The sequence below is a fragment of the Desmodus rotundus genome, chromosome 3 (genome assembly GCF_022682495.2).
Source record: "Desmodus rotundus isolate HL8 chromosome 3, HLdesRot8A.1, whole genome shotgun sequence".
Classification (NCBI taxonomy): domain Eukaryota; kingdom Metazoa; phylum Chordata; class Mammalia; order Chiroptera; family Phyllostomidae; genus Desmodus; species Desmodus rotundus.
Genome location: NC_071389.1, coordinates 155,448,108 through 155,472,783, shown reverse-complemented (window position 1 = coordinate 155,472,783; position 24,676 = coordinate 155,448,108). Strand labels below are relative to the sequence as shown.

The 24,676-nt window shown below is 50.6% G+C and overlaps 1 protein-coding gene across 1 annotated transcript in view; it reads right to left on the bottom strand.

The window, feature by feature from the left end:
• VDR (vitamin D receptor) overlaps positions 1–18,658 on the bottom strand; it is a 55,536-nt gene extending 36,878 nt beyond the window's left edge. Inside the window, exon 1 of the mRNA XM_024575542.3 lies at positions 18,568–18,658. The gene's annotated coding sequence lies outside the window, so the exon portion shown is untranslated. The remainder of the gene's footprint in view (positions 1–18,567) is intronic.
• Positions 18,659–24,676: the final 6,018 nt, after the last annotated feature.

The following is a 24,676-nucleotide window of genomic DNA, read 5'->3' as shown; positions in this document are numbered from 1 at the left end:
TCTCCCCGGGCACTACTGTGCACTATTGGATGGTCATTGTTAGATGATTTTAGTTGTAGCCTACAGGTCCAAGTGCATGGAAAGTGGGGCAAAGACACAGGATGCAAAAAAAGGACAAGTGGAAAAACACCATTTAATACCAGCCCCCTTTGCCACGTCATAACCCCCACCCCCAATTCATGTTCTGAGTACACAGGACATCCCACTGCTTTTGCTGGGGCTGTCCCCAGAGCAGCCTCGCCCTGCCTCTGCTTTAGAAATACCCAAAGCCCCAGCACAGGGCCACCGTGAAGCAGAGCTCCGCCCTGCAGAAAGCCCCAGGCTTCCACTCCTCTGGGGTCTGCATCCCACATCAAACCCCTGCCTGAACCTGACCCCAGGCCTGACCTCGCCTTAGCAAGAAATGAAGAGATAACATGTTTCCTTCCAGTTATACAAGCCAAAACCACTGCCTCTCCTACACGTCTGCCTATCAGCTCACACATCACACACCCCATCTTCCAGTGGTTTCTGATATACGGGCATCCCCCCGCAGAGTCTCACCAGGACAGCCTCATGGAGCTGTGGCTGCAGGGTGTCCTGGGCAGAGCCCTGGCAAGACCAGGACCCAAGTGCCACTGGGTTCAGGTTAACTCCACCACATTCACTGGGCCTGCCTCAGAGTCCTGGGGTGCTGCAGCTGTGACTCTGGGAGGACAAACGGTGGAGAAGAGCTCTGGCCTCTGAGGGTTTTTCTAGCTCTGAAAGTGTGCAACTCCAAGGCCAGAATCCCCATCATGATGAGGTCTTAAGACCATCCAGGAAGTGAGATTCCCTCCCTCACTGAGCTTTCTTCCTGACCCCCTTAGTAACCAGGTGAGTTCCAACCTACGTGTTAGTGCAAGTGAGGCCCACTCGCCCTCAGTTGCTAAGGAGCAGAAAGGGCATGAGTGGAGTGGCCCCTAATGAGCCCCATGGAGAATGGAAGCCCAGGAGAGGGGGGCTTGCTCAGAGGGGCCAGGACCAGAGTGATCAAAACTGGGCTTTCCAATTGTTGGCCTTGACTCAAAGCCCTCCCTCTTTCTAGAAAGAAATGAAAGCTAAGTGATTTCCCAGAAGAAGGGGAGACAATTCTTCTGCTTCCTAAAGTTGATAAAACAGAGTCAGCCTCACGTGGGGTTTTCTCCAGAGCAGACCAGCCCCTGTGGACGCCAGCCACAACTGCGCTTGTGCGTGCACGCCCTGTCCTTGCTTTCTCCTTTCGTCAGCCCCTGCTCTGCCCGCGCAGGGCGGAACACCGTGTGGCCCAGCTTACTTTTTATTTGCCATCTCTTTATGCTAGTGTAGCTTAGGCACAGCAACACCATGGCCAGCCAGGGTGATGCCCTCTCTTCCTTCTCCACTATCCCTAACATATATCCACATTCTTTTTCCAGAGCAGTCTCAGCGGAAGAAGAAGCTGAAGGGGAATAGAGAGAAAATGAAGGCAAGGGGAGAGGAAGTGTTCTGTATAAATAGAACTTATCCAAACCATTTTTTGCCCCCACTGTCTCCCCATGGACGTATTATTTTTTAGGATTTATTTATGTTTAGAGAGAGGGGAAGCGGGGAGAAAGAGAGAGAAACACCAGTGTGTGAGAGAAACGTGGATCGGTTGCATCTTGCGCTCCCCCACCTGAGACCTGGCCCGCAGCCCAGGCACGTGTCCTGACTGGGAGTCGAACCAGCGACCTTTCTGCTTGTGGGATGATGCCCATCCTGCTGAGCCTCACCAGTCAGGGCTCCATAAACATATTTTAAATATGGGTGATAATGGTTGAAGATTATTTTCTACAGACTACAATGTCCAAAGTAAAATCAAACAGATACCAGTCATCTCAGAACATCTAAAAATTGGAAGGAAACTTACCACTACCCAGTCTAACCATCTCAAATCCCTCCATAATATTCTAGCTAGTTTTCTAGCCTGTGCTTGAACATTTTTCCTGATGGAGAATCTCTCCCATGACAATCCACTCTCTTGGGATTGCTCTACGTTTAGAAAGTTCTTCATCATGTCTCTTAAATCACCGGTTCTAGACCAGCTCTTTGCAGCCACCTAAGATGCACCTGAGATGAGCCTGGTGGGCCAGTCCCACAGCGTCTCTGGAGGAGGAGTCCGCAGGGCCGCCATGTGCTGCCATTGTGTCAATGAGAAAAAGGGGCCCATTCCTCATCTGCTGGAAAATTGTCACAAAAATAGAACAATGTGGAATTTTTATGATGTGGGTGAGGCAGCAGGGGAGAAGCAGGGGAAGCTAGCCTGGCTACATTTAATTTGATTTTGACCTCATAAACTGGCCAGGTACGATCCTGACTCCCACAGGGCAATAGGTAAGGGTTGAATGCAGACAGCATCTGCCTCCATGGCCTCCACCTGGAGATAACAGTTTTCGGCCCAAGTGGAGGACTCTGGAGGAGTGGGAGCAGCTGCTCGAGCCCCGCAGAGTCTGCCCGCCTCCTCCCTCTCTGGCTCCCTTGCTCCCAGGGTAGGCTGGCGCCAGCACTGCAGCTCTAAGAACACGCATGAGGTGTACCGAGCTATTTGATGACTGACTGATGGGAAAGGAAGTGGGTGATGACCCAGCAGTTTCACGAAGGAGTTCAGCCCTGGAGGTGCTTCTTAATTAACCCTTGGGGAATAGACACCACCTTGGAAAACGTGATAAAGGTCACGACTGATACCCCATACAGTGTCAAGGGTTACAGCTCACTCATAGAAAGCAGGCTACAAACTCCCCCTCCAATGGCCATTCACCAGGACTCTCTCTTGGCTGACTGTCCTGTCATTCTTGGGAGCACTGGCAGCTTCTTGGAGCTGAGCAGTGGCCAGAGGCAGGAACCCGCAAGGCCCCAGACCATGGGGCAGGAGATACATAGCTTACTTTGATATATTTCCATTTCTTATCTACAACAGTTATTCCTGCAAGCTGCTTTTTTCCAGTGGAAACTGCCCTCAGCTTTGTCAACAAGATTTCTGGGCTGATTACTTCTCTCCAGGTAACAGGCAGGCCATGCCCCATCACTGCTGGAAAGTGTGGGCAACAACAGTGGCCACTGAAGCACAGGGAACCAACTCATTCACAAGCTGCAGCCCAATATCTCTGGTTTTACAGCTGAAGAAGCTGAGACCATCGGAGGGGAAGTGACTTGTCCAAAGCCAGACAATGAGGAAAAGTGATTCTCTGCCTCCACCCTGGCCAAATCCCAAGACCTCTCATCACCAGCCTGAGCAGCTTTCAGGGGGACAGAGTGGGGTGGGAGAGAGACGGGCCATGGGAGGAAGGGAAATTTCACTCTTCAGAGCAGGAGAGCTGTGGGAGGCCACGGAGGAGGCCCTGCCGTAGACTGCAGTAGGACCACCCAACAGGGACTCCCTCCTTACAAGCAATACAGGGAAACACAGAGGTAGGTGAGGGTTACCCTCGCTCCTGCCCGACCAATCCAGCTCTCTGCTCTGGCCTCCGAGGCCTGAAGAAATAGATGAGGACTCAAGACAGGGAATATTTTAGAAGGAAGCAAGGTATGCCTGGGACTCTGTCTCCTCTGGGTTGCTTTCCTGGAATACTAGTATGGGGGTACTTCACTGGGTATCTGTTACAGGCAAGAGTTAATGAGACAGGGAGGCTTTATGTCCAGTGACTTGGAGACCAAGGAATAGAAAATGCAGCAGTCTGAAGGTGGAGCACCAGAGTACAAGGAGAGTGGGTTCAGCCCTCCTCTGGGGAGACCTGAACTATGCTATTGCTGACACAGGCAATAGCTAAATGGAATCCACCCCTCCCCCCAAATAAAACCCCAATGGCCTCAAAACAGCAGGAGAGAGCTGCTGCTTTTCCCCAAGTAATCCCCAAGCCCAGCTTCCTGGTAGAGACCCAGGCTAAGCATCCCCCAGCCCAAGTCCACCTGGGCCCAAGTTCACCCTGGCCAGCCTTCTTTTCCTCATCTTTCTTCCAGGACCAATGTGATCTCCGAATCACTCAGATTCTTCCTGCGCTTGTACCCAGTCACCGGTCCCACCAGCTCTGAGATCCTCAAGATCCTTGGCACCATATCCCTTGCTTACCCCACAACCAACACGGCCAGCTGATGCCTTGGTTACTTGGCCACTGTCCAGCTTCCCTCCAAACCCATCCCTGAGACATGATAGTGCCTAGGTCACAGGGCTACTGTGGAGACCAAGATCTCTGGGTCACACTCAGCACGTCTCCTGGCACACTGCATCTTATACGACATAGCTCTCATTATTAGAACTATGGCTGTTGCCAGCACAGTAGTTGGTGAGTTTAGGGTCTGGAAAACGGGAAGACTTGCAGGGCCCAGAAGGTGCTGTAGAGTTGGGAAGGCTGCTCTGAGTTCCAAATGTTCCACCCCCAAAAAACATTGTTCAGAGAGCCACATGTCTGCTGAACTGGGAAGAAACTGACCACCCTACCCATTGACTGTGGCTTCCAAAAATCTAGTGCTCGGGGTGGGGAGGAATGGGTCATCCTACGGTCTCTCCAACAAGCAGAGAGGCCGAGTCATGGATCCGGACTTTCCCTCTGTAAGGAAGGTCAGGCCTGTGGCTCCCAGGGGTCACTGGTGTGACTAACCTTTCCTGTGCTCATCACCCTTCCTTTCCCTCTCCCACCCAGTGCCCTCTGTCTCCTATGTCCTCTGTCACTGAGACTTTGTCCTACATCTGTCACGCATCTCTTCCCCCACTAGTGGGGCCTGAAGCTCAGCAATCCAGTGATGTCCCCCTGCCTGTCACCTGGGCAGTGGCACCTCCTTACCCCACTCCTGCCCATCACTGCAGGCAGCAGAAGGCAGGGCACTGGGAAAGGCCTCAATGGGATGTCAGGAGCTGAAACCTGGAGGTGGCAGTGAGGTCTGTGGCTGCCCTGGCAGCAGGGTGGTGCTGCTATGGCCCCTTACCTAGACACTAGGCTGGCTGTGGCCCAGTGGGCCTGTACTCCTGGTTGTCTCCAGCTCCTGGAGGTTTTCAGAGGCCATTCACTCAGCGTGGGATAGATTCTGAAGCCTATGTCAGGATCAGCAAAGGAACCCAGGTCCTCTGAGCTGGGTGGGGCTAGGACAACTCTCTACCTGGCAGCTTCTGTACCATAAGGGACTGACTTACCCAAAGGATTCTCTCTGTCTTCTGGGTTATTAGTGGGGGTGGATACTCATCCTGTATTCCTGAAGCTTCTCGGGCCCAGGCCAAACAGGGGGGGCGGGGTTCCATTCACTTTAGAGAGCAGAGCAGTCACCCAAGGCGACACCAGCTGCTCCTCAATTCCTGAGTAGAATGATTTCCCCCTTGAGAGCTTCTCCAGAGCTTCTGTTTGGTTGGGTTGCAGCACCCTTCTGTGTAGATTTCCTCTTGGGGACCCCCTTGGCCAGGGAGGCTACAGCATTTCTTCTTGGCCTCACACTGTGATGGGCATTGGTTTGGGTGTCTCATGTCTCATCTTTGAGTTGACCCCAGCCTGGTTTTAAGCACTTGACTAGCAAGCCCTGTACTAGGAGTCACAGACACAATGGCGAGCCACACACACACGCACACACTGCCTGCCCTCTGGAAGCATACGGTCTGCTGGGGGAGACCAACAATAACTACAATGTAGTACAGTCCACGCTCCAATACAGATCAGCACGGTGTGGCGAGAGCATGTGGGGAGTACCTGGCCTTGTGCTGGCAAGATTGAGAAGGTTCTTGAGAGGAGGGGATTTCTTTTTTTGTTTTTGGTTTAAATATTATTTTGGTATATTTTATTGATTATGCTATTACAGTTGTCCCAATTTTTTTCATCCCTTTATCCCCCCCCACCCTGCACACCCCTACCCTCCAGCATTCCCCCCACCACCCTAACTTAGTTCATGTCCATGGGTCATACATATAAGTTCTTTGGCTTCTCCATTTCCTATACTATTCTTAAACTCCCCCTGTCTATTTTGTGCTTACCAATTATTCTCCTTATTCCCTGTACCTTTTCCCCCATTCCCCCCCCCATAACCCTCCATGTGATCTCCATTTCTGTGATTCTGTTCCTATTCTACTTGTTTGCTTAGGGGGTTTTTTGCTTTGTTTTTTAGGTTCTATTGTTGATAGTTGTGAGTTTGTGATTTCTCATAAAAAAAACCTTGCAGGCAAGAAGGGACTGGCAAGAAGTATTCCAAGTCATGAAAGGCAAGGGCCTACATCCAAGATTACTCTATCCAGCAAAGCTATCATTTAGAATGGAAGGGCAGATCAAGAGCTTCCCCGATAAGGTCAAGTTAAAGGAGTTCATCATCACCAAGCCCTTATTTATATGAAATCTTAAAGGGACTTACCTAAGAAAAAGGAGATAAAAACTATGAACAGTAAAATGACAACAAACTCACAACTATCAACAAGAGGAGGTAACTTCACAACTTCTCAACTGAGACGTGAAGGATCACAGTTTGGCATGACAGCGGTAAGAAGGGTAATGAGGGTCCCAGGCAAATAGTACATGTGCAAAGGCTAAGGAGCAAAAGGGAAAGAGTGTATGTGAAGCAGGAAAACCAGCTCTGCGTGGCTGGAGAGAGAGAAAGGGCACCAGGAAGAGATGAACCAACCAACCAACCATTTCAATAGGAAGTATATCCCATTCTTTCTTCTGCTGAGTTCTTCTTCTAGTAAACCCATTGAGTCTTGAATACCAGACATTTTTAATTATTGTAATAGTATTTTGAAACCGAAGACTTTCAGGCTCCATTCAGAGCCCCATTCCAACCTGAATCAGTCTTGAGTGCTATAGAGAAAGTTAAAGCAGGCCCCTCTCCCATAGGTTCATTCAGAAAGGGCCCCCAGGTCAGCAAAGCAGCGACCCTCTTCTGCAGCAGTTCAGCTCCCAGCTGGTGCACACCCAGAACCGCCCCCGGCTGTCCTCCTTTGCGGGGAATCCTTTACGCTGGCAATAGCACCACGAGTAATTGAGCTGGAAGGGAGAAGTAGAGGAGAGAATTCTGGAAAATTCAGCCCAGCTAAGTAGAAAAAACTGTTTTGTGAGAGAAAAGTAAAAGAAAGAACAAAAGGTTCGACAAGGGCTGGTGGACGTTGGAGAACAGCTCAGCTGCACATCACCAGTTCGATCCTTATTTAACGCATCGGTTTGTCCAGGGTGGCCAGATACGGTTGCTGGGCACAGGGAGACCTGAGGTACCCACAGCCGAGCGATCCCAAGCCTGACTCCACCGATCCACAGGGCCCACTCCGCTCTCCCGGTCAACAAGGTCACTTCCTTGTTTCCAGGAATCGCTCTAAGGAATGGCATCGGCCACAGACACACGATGGTCACAAACAACTTGCACGTTGGACACGTGTGGGAAGTCCCCTACACGTGTGGGCACATGCCAGCCCGCACTCTGAGTCAGGGTGCCCACGCTCACTGCTAGCCGATGTTATACAAGCCCAGCCTTCCCCCCGGAGCTATGATAAAAGATAACCCTTTTGTTTCGATGTTTTGGGCCAGAAACACCCTAATCTCTCAGGAGGATTCTTCCCAAGGGCCACTGTGTGGTGTGAAATAACTGCTTTTGTGGTAATCCATGAACTCTCTCCAGACTACAAACCCCCTCCTCCAGCCTTATCCATTGGCCATCTTCCTCTTCCTTGTTTGTCTTGGGTGCCCAGGAGCAAAGATGGCTCAGATTTGCTACACAGAGCAGCATTCAGTGCTGCTTTAGGAGGCACCAAACCAGAGTCTCCGGAGGGACAACCTCTTTCTCTCCTCAGCAGTCAGCTGTCCGCCTCCTCCCCTCCCCTTCGCTGTCCACCTGGGCCTCCATATGGGGTAACAGACTCCCCTGTCCCTTCACTCAACACTCCAGCAAAGGCAAACGTCCCTGGAGAAGGGATCTGATGCACCAGCTCACAGCCTGCGCTCAGTGAAAGGAGCTGTGAGTGAAACCGGGCGCCAGCTGGCTGGGCAGGCTCCGCTCTGTCCGCTGGAGTTGCTGCCAGGCAGGCAGCCTGATGGGCAGGGAGGAGGCCAGTGGCTGTGGCCCATCACTGCCCTGTGGGGAGAGGTGGTGGCCCCTCCACCCACCACTTCCCCTTTGTCCCCCCACCTCTTACTTTTCCCAGAACTCCCCCTGACCTGAAAAAACACTCTGCAGCCAGGCTCTTCAAGAGCCTGGGATTGAAGTTTAACAGAGACAAAAATAATTCCCTAGTGAGCTATTTTCTGTCCAGCTTTGGGAACAATAGCTCAGGGTGACAAGCGGTAGGGGTAGGCATGGGAGAAGGCTGGCTGCTGGCCACCCAGCGTCGGTTTAGGGCCTTTTCCATGCCTACTTCATACTCCCCCTGGATAGGGATTTTCAGGGAAGTGGGGACCTTAGTCAGGGGCTCAGGACTTACCAGCAGCCCCACCAACCTCCACCGGTGGAGCCCAGGGGAGGATGGGGGCGGCAGGTGAGGGAAGGCGGGTGGGAGCCCGCAGCTCCCGGCACACTGGGTGTCCACCCTCCACACCTACTGCTCTCTTACGGGACGGAGGGGAGAAGATGAAAGCACTGCCCCTCCACCAAGCCCGTCTCACAGGACTGCTTGCTGCTCGAGCAGAGATGGCATATTTAAGTGTGTTATAAAAATTGTTACACTCCATAAAAATGTTCGCTAGAGTTTGCTATTATCCTCCCAGATACGTAAGAGAAGGAGGAGAGCTGGGTCCGGTGTCAAGCAGGGCAGAGGCTGTGAGGAAACATGCTGAAGGGGTCCACTTGGCACGATCCTCTCCGGCAGCGCGAGGTCCTCGCAGCCAAGTGCTCCGAAACATTCCACTTTTTATTTTTTCACCTAGAGATCCTTTTCTTCCTGTTAATTTCCTTTTGATTTTTTTATTCAGAACTTTCTTTCTAATAAATATGGGAAAATAACTGGGAAAACAGAATGGGGGAGGAAAGAAGGAGGGAGGGACCAAGGGAGGATGGGAAGGAAGGAGAGGATTTGTTGCGGGATATCATTGGGCTGAAAGATTTCATTATAACGCTACAGAAAAAAAAAGACCACTCTGCCTTACAAAGTACCCATGGAGAGTGATCGTCCATGCCCTTGGGAAGAAATCCTATATCAACAAGAACTTCCCTGGTCCCATTCTATGTAACAGGCACCTGTTAAAGGAAGAAGCTGCCAGAGGACATGATGGAAGCCTGCAGGCTGCCCCTGACTGTGCGTGTGTTCTGTGTGCCAGCGGCCCCCATCACCACCAGTAACTATACATTTTTTAAAGGATTTTACTATTTATTTTTAGAGGGGAAGAGGGAAGAAACAGAGGGAGAGAAATATCAACGTGTGGTTGCCTCTGACACACACCCCCACTGGGACCTGGCCCGCAACCCAGGCACGTGCCCTGACTGGGAATCGAACTGCCCACCCTTTGGTTTGCAGGCTGGTGCTCAATCCACTGAGCCACACCAGCCAGGTAATTATACATTTTTTAATTGGTTGTCCCTGTTTAAAAAGTAGAGAGACTGCACTTTTGAAAAAAATCTGGATGTCTAGTTTCCTATTAAAAAAATTAGATAATTTGGCCACATTGGGCTGCAGTTCCAGTGGCAACCCCGCTGGCCAGAGACAGAGCTGCCTCTCTAGGCCAGGCTGTGCCCTCCAGTCCCTCCTGCCAGGGTTTGCATCCCTCCAGCCTCACTCATTAGCCCCCTAGCCCTAGCCTCCTGCCCCCCTTGCCCTGAACCAGCCCACAGTGGCAGTGGGGCTCCATGGGCAGAGACACGAGGAAGAGAACAGACTGCTTGGGTGCGAACCCCACCTTCCTTTCCTACCAGTTGTGTGACCAGAACCAGTGACCTGGGCTAATGCATGTAACTGCTCAGCACAGTGCCTGGCACAAGGTACCCGCTTGTTATTACATGCCTTTGGTTCAATAACTGGGAAGAATTTATCTGAGTCGCAGCCCAGCTCTTTAAAGATGTTATAGCTACACAAAGCAATTGCCTTTCACATCTCCTTTCTTGCTCAGGGGACTTGGCCTACCAACAAACATATTTCCATTCATTAAACCTCTCTTTCATGTTTCTCCGATGGGTTAGGTATAGTGGTGAATGGTGACACCCGTGAGATGGGTGTCAGACCGGCTCTCAGGGGCTCACAGCAGAGCGGGGTTGGACAGCCAAGTTGAGCACGAGCTCTCCCCTCCAGGCCCTGCCCCAACCATCCAGGAGCTTAGCATTCAGGAAGAAACTGGGGATGTGCTTTTCCTTCCAGAGCTTTTCTAGGAGACACTCATGGCCCATTAGCTCCATTTCACCTCCAGATTCCTAGGCTGCATACTTGACTTCTTCCACTGCACACAGGTTAACATAATTCCATTTCAACAAAGCTGTTCAGATCTCAGATGGGGTTCATTATAATGGAATTTTACCTGAGGCAACCCATCCCCCACTTCTTAACATCATGGCACCCAAGATGTTAGTGTGCTTGCCAAATAGGCTGGACAGAAGTAACTTCCCACCCCTGGCAGAGGCCGAAAAATTCAGAGCCATTTGGAACAAAGAACTCTGCCCCGAAGGTGTTTTCCAGCATCATCCTGGCCAGCCTGGAACTGTCCCATTCACCCTCTGCTGGCACCACCTGATGCCTCTTTTCCAGCCCTCCTCGGACAGGAGTGGGGGAGGGGAAAAGCTGAACTGAATGACTAGACACTGTGTAGGAAAGGCAGTGAGCAGGTGAGGAAGGGACATATATTCAAGACTTAGGAAGACCTGAACTGAAGTTCTGGTTCTCATTTAGGAGCTCGATGGCTTTGGGTAAGAAATTTAGCCACTTTTTTGAACCTCAGTTGCCTCATTTTTAAAGTGGGGAAGATAATCAGATCTACCTCATAAGATCATTGAGAGGCATAAAATGCATGAAAACAGTTAACACAGCACCTGGAATGTAGTAAGTTACAATAATCATCGGTTGATTATGACTGTCAGCTATTATATGACATGTAAGCTTCATGAGGATCAAAGGTTGATGCAGAGAGAGACACTGGGACAGAGGTGGGGGAGGGGGGTGGCTGAAGAGTTGGGGGGGCCCTGCCACGGAGCCCAGCGTGGGCCTGGTGGCCAGGATGAGGCCCCGAGCAGAGGTGCTCCCCGGCCTCTGGAGCTGACAGGCACAGACTAGATGAGTAATTACAGGATTGTGGGCTGGGGTGGCCCAGGCAACTGCCCGGCCAGCCACATTCTTTGTTCCACGAGTGGGCAGATGTCTGTCTCTCTGGCAGCCAGGACGCTGGGTATATCTAACACCTCTTAAACCCACCACCCCGGTTCTCCGTGGGCACTCGGCTCCTTCCACATGGTACCGCCTCCCTTCTCTCCCCCTCAGTCCTTCAGCCACTCCCTGCGTCTCAAACTGGACAAGTCAGAGGGTCAAAGAACAAGGCCAGACTGAACAATCAGTCAGAGGAGACTATGAAACTTCAGTTCACCTCACCTGGAGCCTTGAAGTGATCAAGAAGTGCTGGACAGACGTAAATCCCATCACAGTGCCCAACCCCATGTGCTTTGATTAGCTAGCTCACAAAGGGTTCTGTTACTTCCATGTCCTTTTCTCAAAATTGATGCCCAGGGAAAGTACACGCCCCTCTCAATGCACTTGACAAAAATGCAATTCAGTGGGCATTTATTGAGCACCTGGGCTCAGCACCGACACCAGGCTCTTGGGCAATCGGAACAGAATGCCAAGTGTGGGGGACAATGTAGAGACAAGGGCTCCCTCGCCCACTGCTGGTGGAAGCTCAGTAAGGAAAGGCTTTGATGGCACCCAGAAGCTCTGCACAGGGCTCTCAGTCAGGCTGTGGCATGACCGGAGCCACCTGGACGCAACGCATCAGACCGGCGTGCAGCTAAGCCAGAAACCAGGTCCTCAAGTGGAGGACGATACAATTACCGTAATTAGAAGGGACTTCAGAAATTCATCTGGTACAACTCTGAGAAATGAAGTCTGTATCAAGTATTGATTGAAAGGATGGGAAACAATGAGGACTTTTATTCACTACAGTAAGGAGTGGGGTTTTTTGTGTGTTTTGTTTTGTTTTGGTACAACCGCCGTGTGAAACAGTGTGGCATTGCAGAGTACTGCCAAACATGGAATTTCACTTTTGTGTGAGCTGACGATTCTATTCCTACGTATGTGCCAGGAGAAAAGCTCAACGTATTCCAAGCAGTGTTATCCCATCATAAGAGCCCCCCACTGGGAACACCCCAAATGTCCATCAACAAGAAGGAGGACACAAAATGTGGTATATTCTCACAATGGAACACAACACCCAAGTGAAGACCAATGAGCTACGGCTGTGTGTATCCACATGGATGAATCTCAGAAACATACTAAGTAAAAAAAAAAAGTGCATCACAGAGAACATAAATGTATGTAAACTCCAAAGACATGTATAACTAAAAGTATTGTTTTGTAAAAACATACACAGATAACTTACAAAGAAAAGCAAGGAAATAATTAACCAAAATTCAAAATATTAATTACTGTGGGGTAGAGAGTGAGGAAGGGGATGCAAAGAGGCAGGAGGAAGGGGGGTTTTTAAGCTACTGTACATGTTCTGTTCTCAACCCAGGTGGTGGGTACAGTGTATATTATCCTGTAACCTACACATAAGCAAATTATATACTCACGTGTGTATGATATATTTCACAGTTGAAGAAATAAACAAAAAGAATCGAAGAATCTGAGAAGCGAAGTAACTTTCCCAAGCTCATCAGCTAACAAATGACAGAAAGAGAAATCAGTGAACTGAATTTTAGTTGAGCCAAGAGAGACATCCCTGGATTCTAAGGGGACTTCTCCAATGGTGAGTTTCCGGTCTAGTACATTTGAAGACAATTGCAAGAGTCTTTACTTTTCACTCTTAAATTCCCAGTGTCCTGAGTAGTGCTTGGCACACAGTAGGCCTTTGATGTGTATCTACTGAGTGACTGTCTGCACATGCCTTTCAAAGCCCTATTTCATGCCAGGCACTTGATTTATGTTGTCTTCAATCCTGACACCATCCTACAAGGGAGTTATTATAACCCCCAGTTTATAGATGAGAAAACTGAGATTCAGAGAGATTAAGAAACTTGCCCAAGGCCACAAGCTAGAAAGTGATAAAGCCAGGATTTGAACCCCAAGTGTGTCTAATGCATTCCATCAGGCTGCTGGCAAGGCTTCTATTAGTGCTGCCTACAATTTCAGCTGTACACCAAGGAACCCCGGGATCCGGAGCTGAGGTCAGTAGGCTGAGCATTTTCTCCTCTTTCCACCTGTGTCTGGGCTCTGGCACTAGAGTGGTTTGTAAGGCCAGGCCTAGCACCACAAGCAGTGTAGAGCAGTAGTCAGGGGTTAACTTTGCAGCCATGAGAAAGTTACTGCACCTCTTTAAACTTTGTTTTCCCCATATACATGCTGGAGAGAATACTGGAAGTTACTCCAAAGAGAAGCTGTGATGATGGAAGGAGACAAGCAGAGTGGTGGGCGCAATGCCTGGCAGACACATTTATTGCTGTCGGATGAGGCTGGAGGCCACTTCGCCCTCCAGGTGGGGTAGGTTCAAGAATATTCTTTAAGGGGAAGCCAGGAGGGGGAGAGGTAAACAAGGAGAACATAGCTCCCAGGTGACAATGCCCTTTTTTTCTTTTTTTTACTTAACTCATAGAAGAGTATCAGTACAGTGGCTTGTTTGAAAGTGAAAGAGTGTTTCTCATTTGCCTTCTAGACCGTTCAAGCCTTATTTGCTCCCATGCAACCGCTCTGCACAGAGCTACCTCTCCCTCCCATTCCTGTCAGCTATTTCTACCCGGGACTACTGGAGAGGCATGGAAACCTGGGGGTGCTGGCAGAGGGAGTCTCCTTCTGAGACACCACTGTCCCCAGAGTAACCTTTGGGCAAACCAAGCTTGCTCCCAGGTCAACTTGTTCAAACTAGTTAGTGAATCTAACCCTGCCGCTCACAAACATTCATTGCAGGCCTATCATGTGCAAGGCACAGCCCTGAATGCCCTGTGGCTATTCATAAATGCAGAGGTGGTAGAGTTCCATGGGGGTAAAGACCGACCCCAGGGTGAGTCCTGACACTTTCACTCGCCAGCTGTGCCACCTTGGCACACTTCTCAGTCTCACTGAGACTCAGCCTCCTGTGTGAGAAAGGATCACGCTGGTGGTTCTGTCTCTCGAGGCTGTGGCAGGCCCGGGAGGCTGTGCAGGCCGTGGATCTAGCACAGCAGCTGGGCCTCCCAAACTGAGTGCTCAGGGAGTAGCTGTTCCTGGAGCTCCGACTTCAGTGCCAGCAGGTGACACACACTGGATGTGCCTCCAGCAAAGCCTCCGGCCTCCTGGGTGCCCCACAGTGCCTTGAATGTCACACCTTGCCTGACAGACACCTCAGAGATTCAACCTGTCGTCAGAAGGCCAGTGAGAGGCAGCAGCTTCCCAGGAAGCAGCTGCTGGGTCCTGCCCAAACTCCACTTTCCCGCTGGTGGAGCTGCCCACGCCCTGCTCAGGACCAGGACTCTCCCCTGCGCAGAATGGGGACTTTGTGTGGCATCTGGTTCTGGGAACACTGCTTGGTCTATTCCTTGGCACGGGACCTGCAGGGCAGGTTTGCAGAAGCATGGCACACATCAGACATGCTCGGAAGCCTGCTGCTTCTGCTCTCACTCCTGCATTTACCTACCAGACACCCTTCCGCCTGCGGGCCCAGGGGGTCTCTCCCCTTCCCACCTCCCCACAAGTCGCTTCAAAAGATGGGACTTCCCAAGAGGTCTTCACCTGTCTTTGTCAGTAGTCATGATGAGAGCAACTTCCTTCCTGCCAGGGTAGATGGCATCAATCACGGCAGGCATCAACGGGGCCCCACCCCTCCACACCGACGTCCCAGTCACTCAAAGACGGTTCCCCGGGGGAATCTCCAGGGAGCCCACCCTGAGCATCTGGACCACAAGAACCAACAACTCAGAAGGGAGGGCAGTTTCTCTTCCACATATCACCAGGGCAGGATGCAGTCACTGCCACCAACGCCTATGGTTTGGGTTGAGCAAGAACAGCCTGCCTCCACCCTGGACCATTTCCCCAACAGGCAGACGAGACCAGAGAGTCAAACTTCAGTGGCCAACAAACTGACCCCAACTCCTGATGAGCAGCTTCTCTCTGGTTCTGGCTTCCACTTTGCTTCCCATTTCCCTAGAACCCAATTACAAGTGACCTGTGCCCTTCCTCCACATGGGCAAGGTTTGACTTCCCTTCCCTTCGTGGTTGTTTACCTGATTTAGAGCTGGACTTTCCCGTGGAATGGTGTGGCCCCCAGATATCTGGGAAGCAGAACTGGGGGAAGAGGGAAGAGGAAGCATGGGGCCGAGACTTGGCCCCATTATAAATCCGATTCCCCCAGGGGCAGCTGAAGGGGAATTGGCAGGCCTTGATGTCCCTGTCTGAGGTATAGGGGTGGGGCAGGAAAGCCAAAGGTGAAGCCGGTCACAGTCAAGGGTGAAAGGAAGTCACCAGAATGAGCAGTAGGTTGAGCCCTGCGAGAGGGTGGCTAGGAGCAGCACCGCCCTCAGGGGGAAGAGTGGAATTGGCCGGTAACACAGGGGAGCAGCCTGGGGTGGGCGGAGGAAGGTTGAGGTTGCCCTCAGAATTAAGCTACCTCCATCTTCCCCTCCTCATTAAATACCACCCTCATTTTCTCCTCCTAATTAAACCCATTCCCACCCACCTCCCCTCTGTGAAGTCCACTAGGTCTCCAATGGCATTCACTAGAATAACTGTGCCACTTTTCCCTGGACAGTTTTGGGATATTGTGCTGACGTAACTATGAATGGCACCCCTTCTTACTCAAAAGTATCCCAGTTTAGAGAATAAATTATTAATAAATTATTACAGTCACTCTCTAGCACACCCAGGCGGGCACTGACACAGGAGGGTCAAGGGGCAGTTAGACATGTCAATAGGATGAGACCCTGGTGGTCCAGAGCAGCAGCTATGCTGCTTCTGCCCACTGGACCCCCTCAGAAGTGGACAGTAATGGAGGGAGAGCTGCCCATCCAAGACTCAGAGCTTCTCGGGGAAGAGGCCCGGTCTGGTGGGTTCTGCTTCCTGTCATCCCTTGGGGGCCAGACATCGTGCTGGGCATACAAGAGACTCCTCAAATCCTGTCATTTCCTTACTTCCCTCTACCTGCACCCAAAACAGACTTGGCAGTGTGACAAATGGAAAACTGGAGTCCTATAACACATCCTGTCCAGTGACAAACCAGAATGCCATCTCAGCTCAGACTTCCAGGGGCTCCTGACTCCAGCTCTCTGACCACTAAGCCCAACTGCTAGACCTTGACAATGGCAGGTTCCCAGCAGAGGCAGATCTCAGCCAAGATGGCCACTGCCTCCTAAGGATGTGGAGTAAAGAACTGAGCAACTGGAATATCCTCTCCTGTCTGCGGCAACTGTTTGGTCTGGCCCACTGAGCCACAGGCCTTCCTCATGAAACACACTGGTTTTCTGGAAGTGAAGGGTGGGAGTTCAGGAGGGCTTCTTGGTGCTTCCTCTGGGACTTAGTCCCAAAAGGAGATCAGTTCTGAGGTAGAATAGGGGAAGGAGACTGAGAAACCCTAAACACCAATAACCAGCGCACCCCAAACAGCATCAGGCCTTCCACAATATTTACAGAAATAAAGTCTTGGCTTAAGAGCTATGAGTGGTCAGGAAAGCTTGCTAACTCTCTTCCTTTCACTCCTTCCTTAGCCCACTCTCCTCTCTTCTTATCCTTTTTCTCTACCCTCCTTTCTAACCCTTTATCATGGAAAGGGTCCAAGTTGTGGCTGATGAAGGGCCCCCAAACAGAAGCCAGGGAACCAGCCGGAGTACAGACTGTGAATTCCCCAGCCTTTTTTCAGTTTGAGTCAGTCCCACAGTCTGGTTGTGGAATCTTCTCAAATGGGTCCAGAGAGGCCAGTTGAGCGAGGGGCAATGGACTCTGGGGCCTCTATTTCTGCTCATGGATCTGAAGCACCCAAAACAAAAGCCAGAGAAAAGTTTGCAACCTTGCTATCTCCAGGTTTGACTGCACACCATTCCAGAAGGATCCACAATCCCTCCAGCTCTTGGACAAGGTAGGGATGAGGAAGGTCCCCCAATACACAGCACTCCCAGTTCAGAGATGAGGCTCCAGGGTCCAGACAATCAATTTCTGCCTCAGCAAACCACCCCTAGTTCCTAGCCTGGCTTAGAACCTTCTTTGCCAACATCGCAGTTTCCCTAGTCCCAAACCTTCCTGTTTCTAGTGCGTACCCACCTCACTAACAGAGAGGGGCAGCTAATAAGATCACTAGGCAGAGATGGAATGGGAGGCTCACAAAGTCTGTGGTGCTGGGATGCACCTCCTGATCCTAGAAGGAAAAGAGATGTGGATTCACCATAAAGCCATAATCCCTTCACAGACAACCCCTTCTGGAAGCAAATCATAGCCGTCCCATAATCATCGCTGTGTTTTGTGTTTTCTTCAGAAGTGGCCACCACTAGCCATGAGGAAGACAGCCTTCCAGCAGGGAGCTGGAGCAGAGCTGAACTCTGCCCAGGAGAGCTTCAGCAATGCTCCGAAAATGTCTGCCCAACTGCCTGCCTGGGCTCTGGCCCTTCTGGCTGCAACTGAGCCCAGACAGGAGGCTGACTCACTCACCACAGAGAGGAGGAGGAAGAGGAGGAGGAGAAGGAGGAGGAGTAGATGCGGGAAGGGCCTGGGCTCCGAGACCCAGGGCTCCCTCAGCCCAGGCGGCCTGGGTCTCAGCCTCAGTAGCCCATGGGGGAGGTTGGCAGTGTCTACGGCTCCCTTGAGACCACATGTTCCCTCCTAGATACTTCCCCTGAATCCTCCTCACTCATGGCCCACAACATGCCAGCCTCTCCCTTCCCAAACAGAAACTACTCCCTGAGCCCCCTCCTCTATTAGATGTTTGCCCCTGGTTCTGCTGGACATTTATGGATATCTCCTGAAAAATAAGTCCAGTGCCCTAGGGCCAACTAGATCTAAAATCATTGGTGGTTAAAAAAAAAAGTCAAGTAAAGGAAACACTTAAAAGATCCAACTCCACGACAGCAGGTGACCATTCCTGGGTCCTACAAGATAAAGGTGTATACACAGTCCACCCTTAGAGACTGAGCTCCATCAACAGCCAGTCTCTCCTTCTCTTATTCCTCCACTCCATGCCAAGGCACCCCAACAGAGGAAGGAGACAAATGCTTCTTGTTGCCCAAGTGCTGAGCACTGTGCTAGGGGAGCATTTCTGCGTTAAGCTGCTTGAACACCAAAGAGGTCGCTGCTCCCTCGCCAGCCTGGCACAAACTTCAGCTGTTTCTCAGACCGCAGTGTCCCTTCAGTGCCCCAGCCTCATGGCACGACAGCCCAGACCTTAGTCACCAAGTTTGCCCCTACGACTTAGGCTATAGTGCTTGCACCGGGGCACTAAGGCCTGATATGCCGACGCCTCCACATCGGGCCTAATGCCGACATTGGGACCCCCTTCCCCGCCGCTCCCGGGGCCGCACCTGGTCTGGCGAGCTGGTGGGCACGTTGCTCCGCGCTCCCGGCGCCTCGGGCTCCTCCGCTGCCTTTTGACAAGCGGAGACAGCCCAGCACCTGGCCCCGCCCCCTAGAGGCCCCGCCTCCGGCCCGCCCCCGCTCCTTGGCCCCGCCCACAGGTCCAGTCCCTACTTGCCTAGAGCTCCATCGGTGCTGCAACCATCTTGGACTTGGAATCAACCATGGCGCTGTGATTTGAGAGACTCTGCCCGGTGTAGTCCTCCACGACTGACGTCCACAGGGCAAAGCATGCTTCTGTCCTCCGTGCGTGAGTTTTTCCGATGGTTACGTGTGTGCACATCAACGCTTCTTCCTGGATCATCTGTGATGAAACCCCCTACTCCCTGCTGCTGTGGTTCCACCCAGCTTGCTGCGGACGCCTCTTCAGGTGCGTCACCCCCACCTGGGCTGACCCGGCCGGGACTTCTTCGTCTTCGCGGCGCTGGGGGGCGCCTGCTGCCGGCACCAAAGGTTCTCACCGCGCTCCTGGGAAATTCCGGGCGCCGCTGTTACTTCTGCAGAGCGCCAGGGAGCTCAGCCCAACCCCACACGCTAAAGTAAAAGAGCAAACGGAAAACGTGGCCGATGTGGAGTTGTATCGTTGTCCCTACTCGCGACACGACTGACCACGTTCCTGGCCCGTCGCGAACTTCTTCCAAGTGAGCTTAGTCTTAGTTTCCGGGGGCCCTGGTCCCCAGTCCCCCAACTCCCCCAACCCTACCATCTGACAATTGGTGTGAAGAGAAGAGCGGAGGTAGAATTTACATCCTGAAACCTGGAATTGTAAATGGATGCGGAAAATTCGCCCTAGAACATTTGGGCTAAAAATTACTCTGCCTCTTTGGCAATGTGTTAGGTAGGCACCACTCTAGATGCTAGAGGAGAGATGAAAAAGACATGGTTTCCTGCTTCTTAAAGTTCACTGTCCAATGGGAGATTGTACAGGAAAACAGTAATTCCAAACTTCTGTTCTACAGGAGAGATGCCCACCAAGGCACCAAGCAGCTGTTGACCTCCTTTAGTCAGATACTGCCTTTAATAAAGGAGGAAACTGTGGTTCAGATGGACAGATTGAGCAGGTGGGAAATTAAGGCATAGAGAGGTTAAGTGATTTGCCCAGCATCACGCAGATGAAGGACAGTACTAGAGCCCAGCAAGTCTGCTGGCACAGTAGCCCCTAAACCATTTCTGGGACAGCTCTGCTGGCCTATATGCTAACCAGCCCCTCTCAAACTCTCGATAATTGGATCAAGAAAAATGGACTGAGTCTGAACAGAAGGAAGAACCTTCAAATGGTGAGGATTGTTAAGCACTGAAACAGTTCATTAAGGGAGTACCATGGAAACTTTTTCTCTGGAAAGCTTTAACTAAATAGGAAATACACTGTTTGATTGAACTAGGGAATGGGCCAGAATCTGTTCTGAGAAACACATGGAGGAATGTGCCCCTTTGGAGGTCCTGCTAGTCTGATGGATGGATTGTCAGCTGCAATGGAAGTAAAAGAATCTCCTTGCCCAAAGCATTATGAGAAAGCCAGCAGTGATTCTCACAGGCAGTAGAGTATAAGAGGAAATCTCTTGACAATCGATGCTTTGGGACATTCTTAGGAAGTACCACAAGCCTCTGGAGAGAGGTAATGCCTCAGAAGTCACTTCTGTGGAGCTTCACTGGCCAAGCAGGTGAACGTGGCCTCTTGAAAATAAACCTTATCAAAAAGTGACAGAAGATGAGTACTAAGTGTTCCATAGTATTGACCTTTAGTTTCTTTTCATAGCTCTTCACCTGATGAGTCAGGCAGAGTAGGAAATACTCTCTCCATTGTACAGCTGATGTGCACAGTTGTCAGAGCTGTCGAAGTTCTTCCAGCCTGGGAGCTACTTGGACCCAGGTCTCCTCTCTGCACTCTACACTGTTCCATGCTGCCTCTCCAAAAAAAAAAAAAAAAAAAAAAAAAAAAAAACAAATTATCCATGAGCTTTTTACCTGTTGGACCATGACCTAAATAACTCAGCCTCGGAGGACTCAGAAGCCCTGGGTTTGGCAGATTTGCAGGATTATAGATGTCATCACGCCTCCCCCTGCCCCCACATATGATGTCATCAGTCCCATCAATATGTCCCTGACCAAGTTCTTTTTATCTTCCCCCAATAGCCTGAACTTCGCGCTCTCATCTGTCTCTCCAGCGCCTCTCCTCTTTCAGATCCCATCTGTCACATTAGGCCTCTCCTAACATCTTTGGGCCGGAATGATTCTCTGGTCTATCGACTCTCTGGTCTTTGCAGCATGTAGTCTAGGTAGGGCATGTTTTATCACCTCCTAAAGAGTCATCTTGTGTTTGTATTGAACGAAGATGGATCTTTGTACTTCAGCTTTATTCTTAGAAAGAAGGTCATTTTGTGGAAGTAGAAAAACAAAATACATGAGATTCACTTCTCCGGTTTTGTTGTAATCACAAATTGTCGCCTGATCTTGCTTCTTCCTAGCCAGGGACTGGGAAGGGGGTTGCTGTCCGTACCCTGCTCTCTGCAGGACCTCGATGACAGACAGCATTCCTGTACTAGAATTAGTAGCTTTAAAATCCTCTTGCTTGACAGCTGTATGATACACGTACCAGAACCTCTGATGAAAACACTCATTTTCTCTTTCCTTTCCCAAAAGTTAACATTTCTTGTATTCTCACTTGTCCCTGGGAGGGGTAGTCCTTATAGAATGTTCAGATGTGTTTTTTATCAGTTTTTATCTCTGAAAAATCACTTCAGGGACCATCTACTAGGCACTTGCTACGCGCAGGATACTATGTTTTGTATAGTGCTATAGACTCAACGATCTGTATAGAAACAAAGAGCCCTTCCAGGTGTGACCTGCCTGGGAGAAAAGATTCCAGAGATGCCAGGCTGAGGCCACCTCAGTGAATGTCATTTCACAAAATCCGGGGAAAGGCAGAGCCTGGCCTTTCCGCCTCTGTGCCAGGCTGCAGGTGCCCGCCGTCACACCACAGGTCTGCAGCCTGTCCTCAGCTGACGGGCTCTTACTGCAGGCTGGTCGCTGTCCTTGAAACACCACGTCTTGCCATGGAGCCAGTGTTGGAGTAGATCACCTTGTCCCTGAGAGGTTCCCAGAGACTCTGTCCCCAGGGACAGAGGTTTGTAAGCTGTCCAGAGGCCGCTCTCCAGGTAAAATGTACCTTTTGAGCTCTCCCTGGAGCACTCCCATCAAACTGTTTGCTTTCCCTTTTTTTAGGGCCCTTTTTTCCCCCCTTAAAAATTTTGTGGTTATGGGCATGGTGGGAATGAATGGAAGACTCTCACTCAGCCAATTCCCAAAGAACATTCTGAGAGACATAGAGTCATGGATTCATAGAGACAGAAACCACCAGGCCTCTCAGGCAGTTCCCTTGTTTTAGAGATTTAAAAAAATAATAATTAAGGCTGGTCCAGAAAGATTAATTCATTTATCTTTTCTATGCCACACGAGGGCTGTTCTCTGCATTTATGTTCCAGGTGGTGAACGTGGGATGAATTAATGAAGGGAGCTGTAAACAATGAAACCAACCCAAACAAAAGTATCTTTCCAGGACAGTGTTTTTCAAAATTTTAACTGCAACCCATACTAAGAAATAAGATTTTATCATGACCTAGTACACCCATGCCTACATATAAGTTTTATTAAACAAGAGACACCCTGCATTGCTTTTTATCCTTTTCTATTCCCTTCCTTTTGTCTTTCTGTCTATCTTTTGGGGATCTACCAGGTTGATTACACAGTCCATAATAGATTGTGACCCAAGTCTGCAAAAGTCCCTCATCATGGGATGCCCTCATTTAGCACCTGCCATGCGCGATTCCCAGAAAGGCCTTTGAGAGACCAGCCCAGCTTACACAGAGCCTTTTCAGAACCCCATGGTGACTCCACAGTGGCTCCAGGGCTTTAGAGGACTCTCCCTTCAGGGCCACGTGGTCAGGGTTAAGTCACTGAAGCAGGATGAACCTCCCCAGTGCTTGCCTTTGTGGTCTAAACTTCGTTGTTATCCTACCACGTTCCTGCATGTTCCAGTTTTGGGGGGTTCTTTCAGCCTCAGGAAGTTTTACGGCATTTGAGAAATCCTAACTCCTCCAGAACAGGCCAGCTTGGGGAAGTTGTGTGCGAAGCCTTGAGAAGTGAGTGTCCACAGTCTCAGCCTGCCCTAGAGAGCATCGGGCACTGTTGGTTATTCAATCCAAATCCGTCTGGCCCGAGGGCTCCATTCCCAGTAGCCCAGCTCATGTCTCCATCCTCGGGGTTGTTGGCACTTGTCTTTACCACCTGCTTCCAACTCCTCGAGCCCTAGGCTGCCAGTCTGCTGGCCCTCACGCAGCGTCTGCTGGCACGGTAGAACAGAGCCTTGGGGCCGGATGAAGGAAGGTGTCTACTCCCACCTGCACTTCCAGGCAGAGGCAGGACCAGAGCTCTCCCAAGCTCCCAGGTATTTGCTTGGCTTCCATACAAACCCCAGCAGACAATAATGACTCTTCGAGCCCCAACCCCAACCACAGAGACCAGAGGAATAAACTAGAGGCTCGGGGTCCTTTCCCATCTATTACTCCTGTGGCTGTAAGTTTTACAAACACTACGACGACTCTAGCAGGAAATACAGTGACCCCTACCCCCTCACCTTGGGGAAGTCTGATTTTGTTCCTCTAGGGAAGCCTTGTGGGAGAGCCCAGCGAGGGAGGTAAGATAAGAGGCTCTGTGGCACGAGGTAGGGGCCCTGGGAGCAGGCAAAAGCATCACGTTGCTGCTGGAAGGGTCGGAAGGGGAAGGCTGACTGTTTCCAAATGAAGCCTCCCTTCCCCGAGGAAGGAAGGAAGGCAATGAGGCGAGGATCTCCTTTTCTTCACACCGATGAGCAGGAGCCCTGCAAGCCTCACTGTGGGCACGCCTGCTTCACGCTCCAGAACAGAAGAGGACATTGTGTAAGCAGCCCGGGGATGCGTTAAACGACTCTCCCCTGGGGCCCCAACTCCAGAAAGATGTGTGTGCTGACAGCTCTTCTCTTGTGCCTTTGGTCTCTGACCCAGAACAGACATACTGCCCGATATGAATACCTCTCTCTGTTGCATTTGCCTCGATGTCTGATGTCATTAAACACGTCACCATTGTTGAGACTGATGTTTCTGGTGTCCACCTCCACTTCCAGCAGAGTTTACTCTGGACTACACGGCAGTGGTGTAGTGTTGCTTTGGGTCACCCACATGTCCCATGTCCTGCAACCGAGAATGGTCTCCAAATGCTTGTATTGTACATGCTTTGATTGTAAGACCCCATTGACAAAAAAACTTGTCATCTCCATATATGAATGTGATTTTAAAGGTTCTAGCATTAGCTCACATGTCAAGTCACACTACACAGTTAGGGTGAGACTTATCATCAGCATGGACGAACATAATTTGTATGTCAGATGGTGTTCTTGATACTTTTGAACCTTTTGACTGACTTCCCTGACACCCCTTCTTCACTCTCAGGTGCCTCACCCAACAGACCTCAGGTGCTGCCTGTCTGATAAGAGGGCCAAGTGTGGGTGCCAGGGTCAATCTGTATGTTAAACATATTAAAGCTTCATTTTTAAGAGGTAAAATATCAAAAAGCAACCCTTTGATACTGTCTTCCTGTACCCAGTGGATCGTGTAGCTCATCCTCCCCTGGAGACCTCTGCTCTAGGGAAGAGAGAAGTAGAATTTAGACTCAAAGGGTGTAGCAAGTTTCAGTGACCCATCCAAGTTTATAATCGGTGAGTTTCAAAGCAGGAACTAGAGGCCACGTCTACTGCTTTAAAATCCAGGTCTCACTCTTTTCACCACCCTGTGTCTCCTCTTCCGTCTGCTTCGTGGAGAAATAGAAGCATGCTCTGTGTGTGTATGAGAGAATCTGTTGAAGGCGGAGAAACTAAACGGCTGGCTTATTTAATCAGGGTCTGAGGCAAGATCCAGGTAGAATTCACTGGGATCTGTGTCTGGGACCATAGCTGCTAACAGTCTGATGCCACAGGCCCCTGAGCTGATTAAACCAGAGACTCTCTAGACAATGGCTACCAGCAGG